General features: G+C 39.5%; 1 protein-coding gene across 4 annotated transcripts in view; it reads right to left on the reverse strand.

The window, feature by feature from the left end:
* Positions 1-15,632, reverse strand: part of Sec6 (Exocyst complex component Sec6) — a 93,681-nt gene that overhangs the window by 47,242 nt on the left and 30,807 nt on the right. The window lies entirely within an intron of this gene.

Consider the following 15,632-nt stretch of genomic DNA (forward strand, 5'->3'; position numbering starts at 1 on the left):
ATGGGAGGAGGGGAGAGCATTATCTTCTTACTGTTTAGAAGGGAAATCCCCTTCCATTAGGACTTGAGGTAGTAAGTCCTTTTCTGGGGTTACTTCCCTTCTTTTTTTAATGCCACTAGGGCCAGCTTCAGAGTCACTGGACTTCTTTCGCACAAGATATCTGTCCATAGTGGCCTGTACCTCTCGTTCCTTTATGACTTGCCTAAAGTGTTTCACAACATTGTCAGTGTAATAATCACCAGCACGGCTTGCAATAGCTGTGTGAGGGTGATTTTCATCCATGAAGGTTTGCACTTCAAGCCACTTAGCACAGATTTCCTTTATCTTTGTAGTAGGCAACTTCTTCAATTTCTCTCTCCCCTCCTCTGAACCAGTTTCCCCAGGTCTGGCCTCTTGCTGTTGAAGTTGATCTATCAGCTCATCAGTGGTTAGTTCTTCATTGTCCTCCTCCACCAACTCTTCCACATCCTCCCCACTAACCTCCAACCCCAAGGACTTTCCCAATGCCACAATGGATTCCTCAACTGGCACAGGATTCTCAGGGTTAGCCTCAAACCCTTCAAAATCCCTTTTGTCTACACATTCTGGCCACAGTTTCTTCCAAGCAGAGTTCAAGGTCCTCTTAGTCACTTCCTCCCAAGCCTTACCTATAAGGTTTACACAATTGAGGATATTAAAGTGATCTCTCCAAAACTCTCTTAGAGTCAGTTGAGTTTCTGAGGTCATTACAAAGCACCTTTCAAACAGAGCTTTTGTGTACAGTTTCTTGAAGTTGGAAATAACCTGCTGGTCCATGGGCTGCAGGAGAGGAGTGGTATTAGGAGGCAAAAACTTCACCTTAATGAAGCTCATGTCCCCATAAAGTCGCTCTGCCACGTCTGTAGGATGACCAGGGGCATTGTCTAACACCAGGAGGCACTTAAGTTCTAATTTCTTTTCAGTTAGGTAATTTTTCACATTGGGGGCAAATGCATGGTGTAACCAGTTATAGAAAAATTCCCTAGTGACCCATGCCTTACTGTTTGCCCTCCACAGCACACACAAATTATCCTTGAGGACATTCTTTTGCCTGAACGCTCTGGGAGTTTCAGAGTGATACACTAATAAAGGCTTCACTTTGCAATCACCAGTAGCATTGGCACACATCAACAAAGTAAGCCTGTCTTTCATAGGCTTATGTCCTGGGAGTGCCTTTTCCTCCTGAGTAATGTAGGTCCTGCTTGGCATTTTCTTCCAGAACAGGCCTGTTTCATCACAATTAAACACTTGTTCAGGTTTCAGTCCTTCAGTTTCTATGTACTCCTTGAATTCCTGCACATATTTTTCAGCCGCTTTGTGGTCCGAACTGGCAGCCTCACCATGCCTTATCACACTATGGATGCCACTACGCTTCTTAAATCTCTCAAACCAACCTTTGCTGGCCTTAAATTCACTCACATCATCACTAGTTGCAGGCATTTTTTTAATTAAATCCTCATGCAACTTCCTAGCCTTTTCACATATGATCGCTTGAGAGATGCTATCTCCTGCTATCTGTTTTTCATTTATCCACACCAATAAGAGTCTCTCAACATCTTCCATCACTTGCGATCTTTGTTTCGAAAACACAGTTGAACCTTTGGCAAGAACAGCTTCCTTGATTGTCTTTCTGGTGCCCACAATAGTAGCGATGGTTGATTGGGGTTTCTTGTACAGCTTGACTAGGTCGGCTATACGCACTCCACTTTCATACTTATCAATTATCTCTTTCTTCATCTCTATAGTAATTCTTACCCTTTGAGGTGTAGGGTTGGCACTAGAAGCTTTCTTGGGGCCCATGGTCACTTATTTTCCAGAAACAGCACCAAAAATACTGTAATAATACGAAATATTCCGAGTGTATGCTTGGATGTTACCGCGGAGGCTGGCTGGTAAACAATGGGACGGGGCGGCACATGTGAGGCTGGCTGAGGGCACATTGGACGCGTCTCGGACGAAAATCGGTAAGCGGGTTTTTAATCGGTATGCGCGGCAAAAATTTTGCGATAAAAGTAATCGGTATGCGGAAAAATCGCTATGTGATGCCATCGTTATGCGGGGGTCCACTGTACTTACACCACGGCCAATCACCTTAAATCATTAATAACCCATCAAAAAATCTGCTGTGCAGATAATCACCAACTTCTGCACCAGACAACACACATATTAACAGAACTGCAGCTTGGCCAGGACTCAATCCTGTGTTCCCATGCCCACCCCTGCGTGAACTGAACAAAGGATGTGTACTTCGTTCAATTCACACAGGGCTGGGCATGGGAACACAGGATCAAGTCCTGGCCAAGCTGCAGTTCTAATAACCCGTTGAGAGTTCAGACCCCCAATCTGAAAATTCCCAACAGTGTCCAAGAATTTAAAAAACAAAAAAATTATTATTTTCTCTTATGAAATGGTAGAGAATCTTTTCCTGAAGGTGATAAAACAAAAAGTACAAAATTTCATTAAAGACTGACAAAATTATGCTCTCTAAAATTTTGCAGTGTCAGTGATATTCATCCAGCAGCAATTTTGCCCACTTGAAGTCCTATTTTCAGCCAATTGCAGTGTTCCATTAGACCAAATTCTTAGCTATTTCGCTAGTATGTGTTCCATTTTATCTACTGAGCACAAGAAATTGCCTACTCAACTATTTCAATCACCCAATAAAGTGAGCAGAAATTGGTAATTTGGCCAATTTCACACAAGTCAAAATATTCCAATTTCAAAATAGGGTCCAGAATAAACAAAGCAGGCATTCCTCTGTTTATTAGTTATGTTTCCAGGCTTTACAAATGAATCCCATTTTAATTTTTTATTCACAAAGAACTTTTATTCATACCAAAAAAATTAAGATTTACTGTTATGCAATATTGTAATACATTGTATAAATAATATCAGCACATTCATGAACACACATCAGACCCACCAATTGACATGTATTGGACGCATGATGTGATTTGTTTACTCTTGAGCATCAGCAAAACTCAAACATATCCGCTACTTTGAGCTCAATTTCAAGCTATTTCCAGTACTAAAACCAATCAAAATCATCTTTATTTCTGTAATATATCTTCCATTCTATCAAATGAGACCAAGAAACCACGAATACAACCATAAAAACCATACAAAAATACACTGCAAAGTCGCTGTTTTAATCCAAAAACATGGTCGCCGTTTTTTTTTCTCATTATGTACTGCGTGCTGCAGGATTTGTTATATTATATGGTGCACACTTATCACATAGATGCATTCTCTCATATCAAGGCCCAGATTTACTGCTCACAGCTTATCTGAGTGAGCTGAGCTCATGACACAGTACTACGACTTGGACCATGGCTTCAAAACAGTTGAACTCTGGGACAGACCCTCAAAGGGTTAATGATTCAAAATCACTTGTTTTGTGATTTCACTGATACACTGATATTATTGTGCCTACTATATATATACATTATTATTATTATTATTATTATTATTATTTTTATTATCACACTTGCCGGTTTCCCTGAATCCCTTCATAAATGTTACTTTGCTCACACTCCAACAGCACGTCAAGTATTAAAAACCATTTGTCTCCATTCACTCCTATCAAACACGCTCACGCATGCCTGCTGGAAGTCCAAGCCCCTCGCACACAAAACCTCCTTTACCCCCTCCCTCCAACCCTTCCTAGGCCGACCCCTACCCCGCCTTCCTTCCACTACAGACTGATACACTCTTGAAGTCATTCTGTTTCGCTCCATTCTCTCTACATGTCCGAACCACCTCAACAACCCTTCCTCAGCCCTCTGGACAACAGTTTTGGTAATCCCGCACCTCCTCCTAACTTCCAAACTACGAATTCTCTGCATTATATTCACACCACACATTGCCCTCAGACATGACATCTCCACTGCCTCCAGCCTTCTCCTCGCTGCAACATTCATCACCCACGCTTCACACCCATATAAGAGCGTTGGTAAAACTATACTCTCATACATTCCCTTCTTTGCCTCCAAGGACAAAGTTCTTTGTCTCCACAGACTCCTAAGTGCACCACTCACTCTTTTTCCCTCATCAATTCTATGATTCACCTCATCTTTCATAGACCCATCCGCTGACACGTCCACTCCCAAATATCTGAATACGTTCACCTCCTCCATACTCTCTCCCTCCAATCTGATATTCAATCTTTCATCACCTAATCTTTTTGTTATCCTCATAACCTTACTCTTTCCTGTATTCACCTTTAATTTTCTTCTTTTGCACACCCTACCAAATTCATCCACCAATCTCTGCAACTTCTCTTCAGAATCTCCCAAGAGCACAGTGTCATCAGCAAAGAGCAGCTGTGACAACTCCCATTTTGTGTGTGATTCTTTATCTTTTAACTCCACGCCTCTTGCCAAGACCCTCGCATTTACTTCTCTTACAACCCCATCTATAAATATATTAAACAACCACGGTGACATCACACATCCTTGTCTAAGGCCTACCTTTACTGGGAAAAAATTTCCCTCTTTCCTACATACTCTAACTTGAGCCTCACTATCCTCGTAAAAACTCTTCACTGCTTTCAGTAACCTACCTCCTACACCATACACTTGCAACATCTGCCACATTGCCCCCCTATCCACCCTGTCATACGCCTTTTCCAAATCTATAAATGCCACAAAGACCTCTTTAGCCTTATCTAAATACTGTTCACTTATATGTTTCACTGTAAACACCTGGTCCACACACCCCCTACCTTTCCTAAAGCCTCCTTGTTCATCTGCTATCCTATTCTCCGTCTTACTCTTAATTCTTTCAATTATAACTCTACCATACACCTTACCAGGTACACTCAACAGACTTATCCCCCTATAATTTTTGCACTCTCTTTTATCCCCTTTGCCTTTATACAAAGGAACTATGCATGCTCTCTGCCAATCCCTAGGTACCTTACCCTCTTCCATACATTTATTAAATAATTGCACCAACCACTCCAAAACTATATCCCCACCTGCTTTTAACATTTCTATCTTTATCCCATCAATCCCGGCTGCCTTACCCCCTTTCATTTTACCTACTGCCTCACGAACTTCCCCCACACTCACAACTGGCTCTTCCTCACTCCTACAAGATGTTATTCCTCCTTGCCCTATACACGAAATCACAGCTTCCCTATCTTCATCAACATTTAACAATTCCTCAAAATATTCCCTCCATCTTCCCAATACCTCTAACTCTCCATTTAATAACTCTCCTCTCCTATTTTTAACTGACAAATCCATTTGTTCTCTAGGCTTTCTTAACTTGTTAATCTCACTCCAAAACTTTTTCTTATTTTCAACAAAATTTGTTGATAACATCTCACCCACTCTCTCATTTGCTCTCTTTTTACATTGCTTCACCACTCTCTTAACTTCTCTCTTTTTCTCCATATACTCTTCCCTCCTTGCATCACTTCTACTTTGTAAAAAATTCTCATATGCTAACTTTTTCTCCCTTACTACTCTCTTTACATCATCATTCCACCAATCGCTCCTCTTCCCTCCTGCACCCACTTTCCTGTAACCACAAACTTCTGCTGAACACTCTAACACTACATTTTTAAACCTAGCCCATACCTCTTCGACCCCATTGCCTATGCTCTCATTAGCCCATCTATCCTCCAATAGCTGTTTATATCTTACCCTAACTGCCTCCTCTTTTAGTTTATAAACCTTCACCTCTCTCTTCCCTGATGCTTCTATTCTCCTTGTATCCCATCTACCTTTTACTCTCAGTGTAGCTACAACTAGAAAGTGATCTGATATATCTGTGGCCCCTCTATAAACATGTACATCCTGAAGTCTACTCAACAGTCTTTTATCTACCAATACATAATCCAACAAACTACTGTCATTTCGCCCTACATCATATCGTGTATACTTATTTATCCTCTTTTTCTTAAAATATGTATTACCTATAACTAAACCCCTTTCTATACAAAGTTCAATCAAAGGGCTCCCATTATCATTTACACCTGGCACCCCAAACTTACCTACCACACCCTCTCTAAAGGTTTCTCCTACTTTAGCATTCAGGTCCCTTACCACAATTACTCTCTCATTTGGTTCAAAGGCTCCTATACATTCACTTAACATCTCCCAAAATCTCTCTCTCTCCTCTGCATTTCTCTCTTCTCCAGGTGCATACACGCTTATTATGACCCACTTCTCGCATCCAACCTTTACTTTAATCCACATAATTCTTGAATTTACACATTCATATTCTCTTTTCTCCTTCCATAACTGATCATTTAACATTACTGCTACCCCTTCCTTTGCTCTAACTCTCTCAGATACTCCAGATTTAATCCCATTTATTTCCCCCCACTGAAACTCTCCTACCCCCTTCAGCTTTGTTTCGCTTAGGGCCAGGACATCCAACTTCTTTTCATTCATAACATCAGCAATCATCTGTTTCTTGTCATCCGCACTACATCCACGCACATTTAAGCAACCCAGTTTTATAAAGTTTTTCTTCTTCTCTTTTTTAGTAAATGTATACAGGAGAAGGGGTTACTAGCCCATTGCTCCCGGCATTTTAGTCGCCTCATACGACACGCATGGCTTACGGAGGAAAGATTCTTTTCCACTTCCCCATGGACAATAGAAGAAATAAAAAAGAACAAGAGCTATTTAGAAAAAGGAGAAAAACCTAGATGTATGTATATATATATATGCATGTGCGTGTCTGTGAAGTGTGACCAAAGTGTAAGTAGGAGTAGCAAGATATCCCTGTTATCTTAGCGTGTTTATGAGACAAGTCGGCCGTCTCCCACCGAGACAGGGTGACCCAAAGAGAAAGAAAATCCCCAAAAAGAAAATACTTTTCATCATCATTCAACACTTTATCCTCACTCACACATAATCACTGTTTTTGCAGAGGTGCCCAGAATACAACAGTTTAGAAGTATATACGTATAAAAATACACAATATATCTCTCCAAACTGCCAATATCCCAAACCCCTCCTTTAGAGTGCAGGCATTGTACTTCTCATTTCCAGGACTCAAGTCCGGTTATATAAAATAATCGGTTTCCCTGAATCCCTTCACTAAATATTACCCTGCTCACACTCCAACAGATCGTCAGGTCCCAAATACCATTTGTTTCCATTCACTCCTATCTAACATGCTCACGCACGCTAGCTGTAAGTCCAAACCCCTCGCCCACAACACCACCTTTACCCCCCTCCCTCCAACCTTTTCGAGGACGACCCCTACCCCGCCTTCCTTCCCCTACAAATTTATACGCTCTCCATGTCATTCTACTATGATCCATTCTCTCTAAATGACCAAACCACCTCAACAAACCCTCTTCAGCCCTCTGACTAATACTTTTATTAACTCCACACCTTCTCCTAATTTCCACACTCCGAATTTTCTGCATAATATTTACACCACACATTGTTCTTAGACAGGACATCTCCACTGCCTCCAACTGCCTCCTTGCTGCAGCATTCACAACCCAAGCTTCACACCCATATAAGAGTGTTGGTACTATTATACTTTCATACATTCCCTTCTTTGCCTCCATAGATAACATTTTTTGCCTCCACATATACCTCAATGCACCACTCACCTTTTTTCCTTCATCAATTCTATGATTAACCTCATCCTTTATAAATCCATCCGCTGACATGTCAACTCCCGAATATCTGAAAACATTCACTTCTTCCATACTCCTCCTCCCCAATTTGATAAACAATTTTTCTTCATCTAAATCATTTGATACTCTCATCACCTTACTCTTTTCTATGTTCACTTTCAACTTTCTACCTTTACACACATTCCCAAATTCGTCCACTAACCTTTGCAATTTTTCTTTACTCTCCCATTAGCACAGTATCATCAGCAAAAAGGAAATTGTCACTTCCCATTTTGTATTTAATTCCCCATTATTTAATCCCACCCCTCTCCCGAACAGCCTAGCATTTACTTCTTTTACAACCCCATCTATAAATATATTAAACAACCATGGTGACATTACACATCCCTGTCTAAGACCTACTTTTACAGGGAAGTAGTCTCCCTCTCTTCTACACACCCTAACCTGAGCCTCACTATCCTCATAAAAACTCTTTACAGCATTTAGTAACTTACCACCTATTCCATACACTTGCAACATCTGCCACATTGCTCCCCTATCCACTCTATCATATGCCTTTTCTAATTCCATAAATGCAATAAAAACTTCCCTACCTTTATCTAAATACTGCTCACATATATGCTTCAATGTAAACACTTGATCTACACATCCCCTACCCACTCTGAAACCTCCTTGCTCATCCACAATTCTACATTCTGTCTTGCCTCTAATTCTTTCAATAATAACCCTACCATACACTTTTCCTGGTATACTCAGTAAACTTATTCCTCTATAATTTTTACAATCTCTTTTGTCCCCCTTCCCTTTATATAAAGGGACTATACACTCTCTCTGCCAATTCCTAGGTACCTTCCCCTCTTTCATACATTTATTAAACAAAAGTACCAACCACTCCAACACTATATCCCCCCCTGCTTTTAACATTTCTGTCATGATCCCGTCAGTTCCAGCTGCTTTACCCCCTTTCATTCTACGTAATGCCTCACGCACCTCCCCCACACTCACATCCTGCTCTTCTTCACTCCTAAAAGACGATATACCTCCCTGGCCAGTGCATGAAATTACCGCCTCCCTTTCTTCATCGACATTTAAAAGTTCCTCAAAATATTCTCGACATCTACCCAAAACCTCCATCTCCCAATCTACTAACTCCCCTTCTCCATTTTTAACTGATAAATCAATTTGTTCCCTAGGCTTTCTTAACTTGTTTAACTCACTCCAAAATTTTTTCTAATTTTCATTAAAATTCCTTGAGTGTACCTCTCCCACTCTATCATCCACTCTCCTTTTGCACCCTGTCACCACTCTCTTCACCTTTCTTTTACTCTCCATATACTCTACTCTTTTTATAACACTTCTGCTTTGTTAATACCTCTCATAAGCTACCTTTTTCTCTTTTATCACACCCTTTACTTCATCATTCCACCAATCACTCCTGTTTCCTCCTGCACCCACCCTCCTATAACCACAAACTTCTGTCCCACATTCTAATACTACATTTTTAAAACTATTCCAACCCTCTTCAACCCCCCCACTACTCATACCTGCACCAGCCCACCTTTCTGCCAATAGTTGCTTATATTTCACCCGAACTTCCTCCTCCCTTAGTTTATACACTTTCACCTCCCTCTTACTTGTTGTTGCCATTTTCCTCTTATCCCATCTACCTCTTACTCTAACTGTAGTTACAACTAGATAATGATCCAATATAACTCGGGGTAGGGGTCATCCTCGAAAAGGTTGGAAGGAAGGGGTGAGGGAGGTTTTGTGGGTGAGGGGCTTGGACTTCCAGCAGGTGTGCATGAGCGTGTTTGATAGGAGTGAATTAAGATGAATGGTATTTGGGACCTGACGATCTGTTGGAGTGTGAGCAGGGTAATATTTAGTGAAGGGACTCAGGGAAACCAGTTATTTTTATATAGCCGGACTTGAGTCCTGGAAATGGGAAGTACAATGCCTGCACTCTAAAGGAGGGGTTTTGGGATATTAGCAGTTTGGAGGGATATGTTGTGTATCTTTATACGTATATGCTTCTAAACTGTTTTGTTCTGAGCACCTCTGCAAAAACAGTGATTATGTGTGAGTGAGGTGAAAGTGTTGAATGATGATGACAGTATTTTCTTTTTGGGGATTTTCTTTCTTTTTTGGGTCACCCTGCCTCGGTGGGAGACGGCCGACTTGTTGGAAAAGACAAAAAAAAAAAAAAAAAAAAAAAAAATATATATATATATATATATATATATATATATATATATATATATATATATATATATATATATATATATATATATATATATATATATATATATATATATATATATATTTTTTTTTTTTTTTTTTTTTCAACAAGTCGGCCGTCTCCCACCGAGGCAGGGTGACCCAAAAAAGAAAGAAAATCCCCAAAAAGAAAATACTTTCATCATCATTCAACACTTTCACCACACTCGCACATTATCACTGTTTTTGCAGAGGTGCTCAGAATACAACAGTCTAGAAGCATACACATATAAAGATACACAACATATCCCTCCAAACTGCCAATATCCCAAACCCCTCCTTTAAAGTGCAGGCATTGTACTTCCCATTTCCAGGACTCAAGTCCGACTATATGAAAATAACCGGTTTCCCTGAATCCCTTCACTAAATATTACCCTGCTCACACTCCAACAGATCGTCAGGTCCCAAGTACCATTCGTCTCCATTCACTCCTATCTAACACGCTCATGCACGCTTGCTGGAAGTCCAAGCCCCTTACCCACAAAACCTCCTTTACCCCCTCTCTCCAACCCTTTCGAGGACGACCCCTACCCCGCCTTCCTTCCCCTATAGATTTATATGCTTTCCATGTCATTCTACTTTGATCCATTCTCTCTAAATGACCAAACCACCTCAACAACCCCTCTTCTGCCCTCTGACTAATACTTTTATTAACTCCACACCTTCTCCTAATTTCCACACTCCGAATTTTCTGCATAATATTTACACCACACATTGCCCTTAAACAGGACATCTCCACTGCCTCCAACCATCTCCTCGCTGCTGCATTTACCACCCAAGCTTCACACCCATATAAGAGTGTTGGTACTACTATACTTTCATACATTCCCTTCTTTGCCTCCATAGATAACGTTTTTTGACTCCACATATACCTCAACGCACCACTCACCTTTTTTCCCTCATCAATTCTATGATTAACCTCATCCTTCATAAATCCATCCGCCGACACGTCAACTCCCAAGTATCTGAAAACATTCACTTCTTCCATACTCCTCCTCCCCAATTTGATATCCAATTTTTCTTTATCTAAATCATTTGACACCCTCATCACCTTACTCTTTTCTATGTTCACTTTCAACTTTCTACCTTTACACACATTCCCAAACTCATCCACTAACCTTTGCAATTTTTCTTTAGAATCTCCCATAAGCACAGTATCATCAGCAAAAAGTAACTGTGTCAATTCCCATTTTGAATTTGATTCCCCATAATTTAATCCCACCCCTCTCCCAAACACCCTAGCATTTACTTCCTTAACAACCCCATCTATAAATATATTAAACAACCATGGTGACATTACACATCCCTGTCTAAGACCTACTTTTACCGGGAAATAGTCTCCCTCTCTTCTACACACCCTAACCTGAGCCTCACTATCTTCATAAAAACTCTTTACAGCATTTAATAACTTACCACCTATTCCATATACTTGCAACATCTGCCACATTGCTCCTCTATCCACTCTATCATATGCCTTTTCTAAATCCATAAATGCAATAAAAACTTCCCTACCTTTATCTAAATACTGTTCACATATATGCTTCAATGTAAACACTTGATCTACACATCCCCTACCCACTCTGAAACCTCCTTGCTCATCCGCAATCCTACATTCTGTCTTACCTCTAATTCTTTCAATTATAACCCTACCGTACACTTTTCCTGGTATACTCAGTAAGCTTATTCCTCTATAATTTTTACAGTCTCTTTTGTCCCCTTTCCCTTTATATAAAGGGACTATACATGCTCTCCGCCAATCCCTAGGTACCTTCCCCTCTTTCATACATTTATTGAACAAAAGTACCAACCACTCCAACACTATATCCCCCCCTGCTTTTAACATTTCTGTCATGATCCCATCAGTACCAGCTGCTTTACCCCCTTTCATTTTACGTAATGCCTCACGTACCTCCCCCACACTTACATTCTGCTCTTCTTCACTCCTAAAAGATGGTATACCTCCCTGACCAGTGCATGAAATTACTGCCTCTGTTTCTTCCTTAACATTTAAAAGTTCCTCAAAATATTCTCGCCATCTACCTAATACCTCCATCTCCCCATCTACTAACTCCCCTACTCTGTTTTTAACTGACAAATCCATATTTTCCCTTGGCTTTCTTAACTTGTTTAACTCACTCCAAAATTTTTTCTTATTTTCATTAAAATTTCTTGACAGTGCCTCTCCCACTCTATCATCTGCTCTCCTTTTGCACTCTCTCACCACTCTCTTTACCTTTCTTTTACTCTCCATATATTCTGCTCTTCTTATAACACTTCTGCTTTGTAAAAACCTCTCATAAGCTACCTTTTTCTCTTTTATCACACCCTTTACTTCATCATTCCACCAATCACTCCCCTTTCCTCCTGCACCCACCCTCCTATAACCACAAACTTCTGCCCCACATTCTAATACTGCATTTTTAAAACTATTCCAACCCTCTTCAACCCCCCCATTACTCATCTTTGCACTATCCCACCTTTTTGCCAATAGTCGCTTATATCTCGCCCGAACTTCCTCCTCCCTTAGTTTATACACTTTCACCTCCCTCTTACTTGTTGTTGCCACCTTCCTCTTTTCCCATCTACCTCTTACTCTAACTGTAGCTACAACTAAATAATGATCCGATATATCAGTTGCCCCTCTATAAACATGTACATCCTGGAGCCTACCCATCAACCTTTTATCCACCAATACATAATCTAATAAACTACTTTCATTACGTGCTACATCATACCTTGTATATTTATTTATCCTCTTTTTCATAAAATATGTATTACTTATTACCAAATTTCTTTCTACACATAGCTCAATTAAAGGCTCCCCATTTACATTTACCCCTGGCACCCCAAATTTACCTACTACTCCCTCCATAACATTTTTACCCACTTTAGCATTGAAATCCCCAACCACCATTACTCTCACACTTGATTCAAAACTCCCCACGCATTCACTCAACATTTCCCAAAATCTCTCTCTCTCCTCTACACTTCTCTCTTCTCCAGGTGCATACACGCTTATTATAACCCACTTTTCACATCCAATCTTTATTTTACTCCACATAATCCTTGAATTAATACATTTATAGTCCCTCTTTTCCTGCCATAGCTTATCCTTCAACATTATTGCTACTCCTTCTTTAGCTCTAACTCTATTTGAAACCCCTGACCTAATCCCATTTATTCCTCTCCATTGAAACTCTCCCACCCCCTTCAGCTTTGTTTCACTTAAAGCCAGGACATCCAGCTTCTTCTCATTCATAACATCCACAATCATCTCTTTCTTATCATCTGCACAACATCCACGCACATTCAGACTTCCCATATATATATATATATATATATATATATATATATATATATATATATATATATATATATATATATATATATATATATATATATATATATATATATATATATATATATATATATATATATGCGCAAAACAACCACTCTGAAAGAATAGAGAAATTCCTCTATTCTTTCAGAGTGGTTGTTTTGCATATTCTGAAATCACCTGTTTACTGTGATCTTATTGCATATATATATATATATATATAAAAGGGGAAGTACAATGCCTGCACTTTAAAGGAGGGGTTTGGGATATTGGCAGTTTGGAGGGATATGTTGTGTATCTTTATACGTATATGCTTCTAAACTGTTGTATTCTGAGCACCTCTGCAAAAGCAGTGATAATGTGTGAGTGTGGTGAAAGTGTTGAATGATGATGAAAGTATTTTTGGGGATTTTCTTTCTTTTTTGGGTCACCCTGCCTCGGTGGGAGACGACCGACTTGTTGAAAAAAAAAAAAAAAATATATATATATATATATACACACACACACACACACACACACACACACACACACACACACACACACACACACACACACACACACACACACACACACACACACACAGTGGAACCTCAAATATCAAACTTAATCCATTCCAGGAGTTAGTTCTAAATTCGAAAAGTCTGAAAAGCGAAGCAATATTTCCCATAAGAAATAATGGAAATAAAATTAATCCGTTCCAGAAACCCAAAAATATTCACAAAAAAATACATTTTATAGAGATTAATTATAGTTTTACATACACACAACAAATACAGTGTTCAATTATGTATTAATAAGTTTAAATAAACATATAAAATAATATTTTACTTACCTTTTTTGAAGAGTGGTGATGGCATCTGGAAGATAGAGAGGAGGAGAGAGGGAGCTGGGGTTAGTGTTTGGAAGGAGAATCCCCATCCATGAGGACTTCAGGTATCAAAGCCCTTTCTGGGGTTACTTCTTTTATATGTCTTTTAATGCCACTAGGACCAGCTTGAGAGTCACTGGACCCCTGTCTCACAAAATGGCTGTCCACAGTTTTCTGTTTCTGGTGCCTCTTTAAGATTTCCCTAAAATGGGACATGGTTCTGTCACTGAACTTGTTGCTTGTTTCAGCTGGCTCAGGGTGGTACTTCTCCACAAACATTTGGACATCATTCCACTTCTGTATTATTTCCTTCTTCACATCTATGGTGTTTCTCACTTTCTTTACCACAGGGGTACGACTAGCAAATATCTTTGGGCCCATTGTAGCTTATTTCGCAGTCCCACAAGCACTAAACACAATGAAGTAATCATAAAATATTTGAATGAGAGTGCAGGTTAGTGTTCACTCAAGCATCAGGCTCACGATGCTTGCGTGGGAATGCGGACAGAGTGGGCTGCCGGACAGGTCCGGTATCCGGCAGTTCAAAAATAGGGGCGAGTTCGATAATTGGGACAAAGTTGGTTCGAAAAAAGGGGTTCTATTTTCGAAGAGTTCGATAAACGATACGTTCGAAATTTGAGGTTTCACTGTATATAGAACATTAAATCCCAATATAAACCCTCCTCTCAAACTTCTTATTGCTACAACAGAATACACACGCATAAAACAAGGCACAAAATTCTCTTCAACATCCCTCGTGTTCGTCTCGCCCTATGCAAAAATGCAATGCACATAAAGGGCCCTAAGATCTGGAATTCATTGCTGAACCAGCAAAAGGTCCCATGCCTGCAAATTAATTTAGGGCTATGCTTAAAAATCATCTCAACTCCCAAAATTAACCATACTAACACTATGTAGATGAATGGTTCGGAGAACCGACAAACTGATAAATTAGACACATGTGCAACACTTGCTAAATCATTCAACCAGTTTGAAACGACTCAAAAAAATCCCTCCAAAATTCCAAATATTTAATAATTTTAAAGCATTAATACATACTTAAAATTGTACTGTTGTATCACTGTAAACTGTACTAACTGTAACACTGTTATTTGTTTTGTGCTACCTCACTACTATAAATCTTATTAATTATAAATTTTTTTGGCTACCTCACTTTAGTAATAAGGTAAAATAATGAATAATTAAAATTTACCATTCTGTAACCTATATCTAGTATTAAGTAGTGTGTAAGCATTAGCATTAGTCAGCCCAAAATGCCCTGGCATGTTAGTGGTTTTCTTTGTACCTAACAACACTTTATAAAATGTAAATCACGAAGAAATAAAATTTGTTTGTTTGCTTAAGTATGAGAGTAGGAGCATTTTGAAGAAAATGAGTATAAGATAAGCTTAGAGCTGGGTCATGTGTGATGGAGACTGCTTACACCTTTGGAGTAAATGAAAAACAATTTTCACAATTATAAAGAATGAGTCAAAGCTAAGACCTTGTTCAATGAGAAA

This window comes from Cherax quadricarinatus, chromosome 5 (genome assembly GCF_038502225.1).
Source record: "Cherax quadricarinatus isolate ZL_2023a chromosome 5, ASM3850222v1, whole genome shotgun sequence".
In the NCBI taxonomy this organism is placed as follows: Eukaryota; Metazoa; Arthropoda; class Malacostraca; order Decapoda; family Parastacidae; genus Cherax; species Cherax quadricarinatus.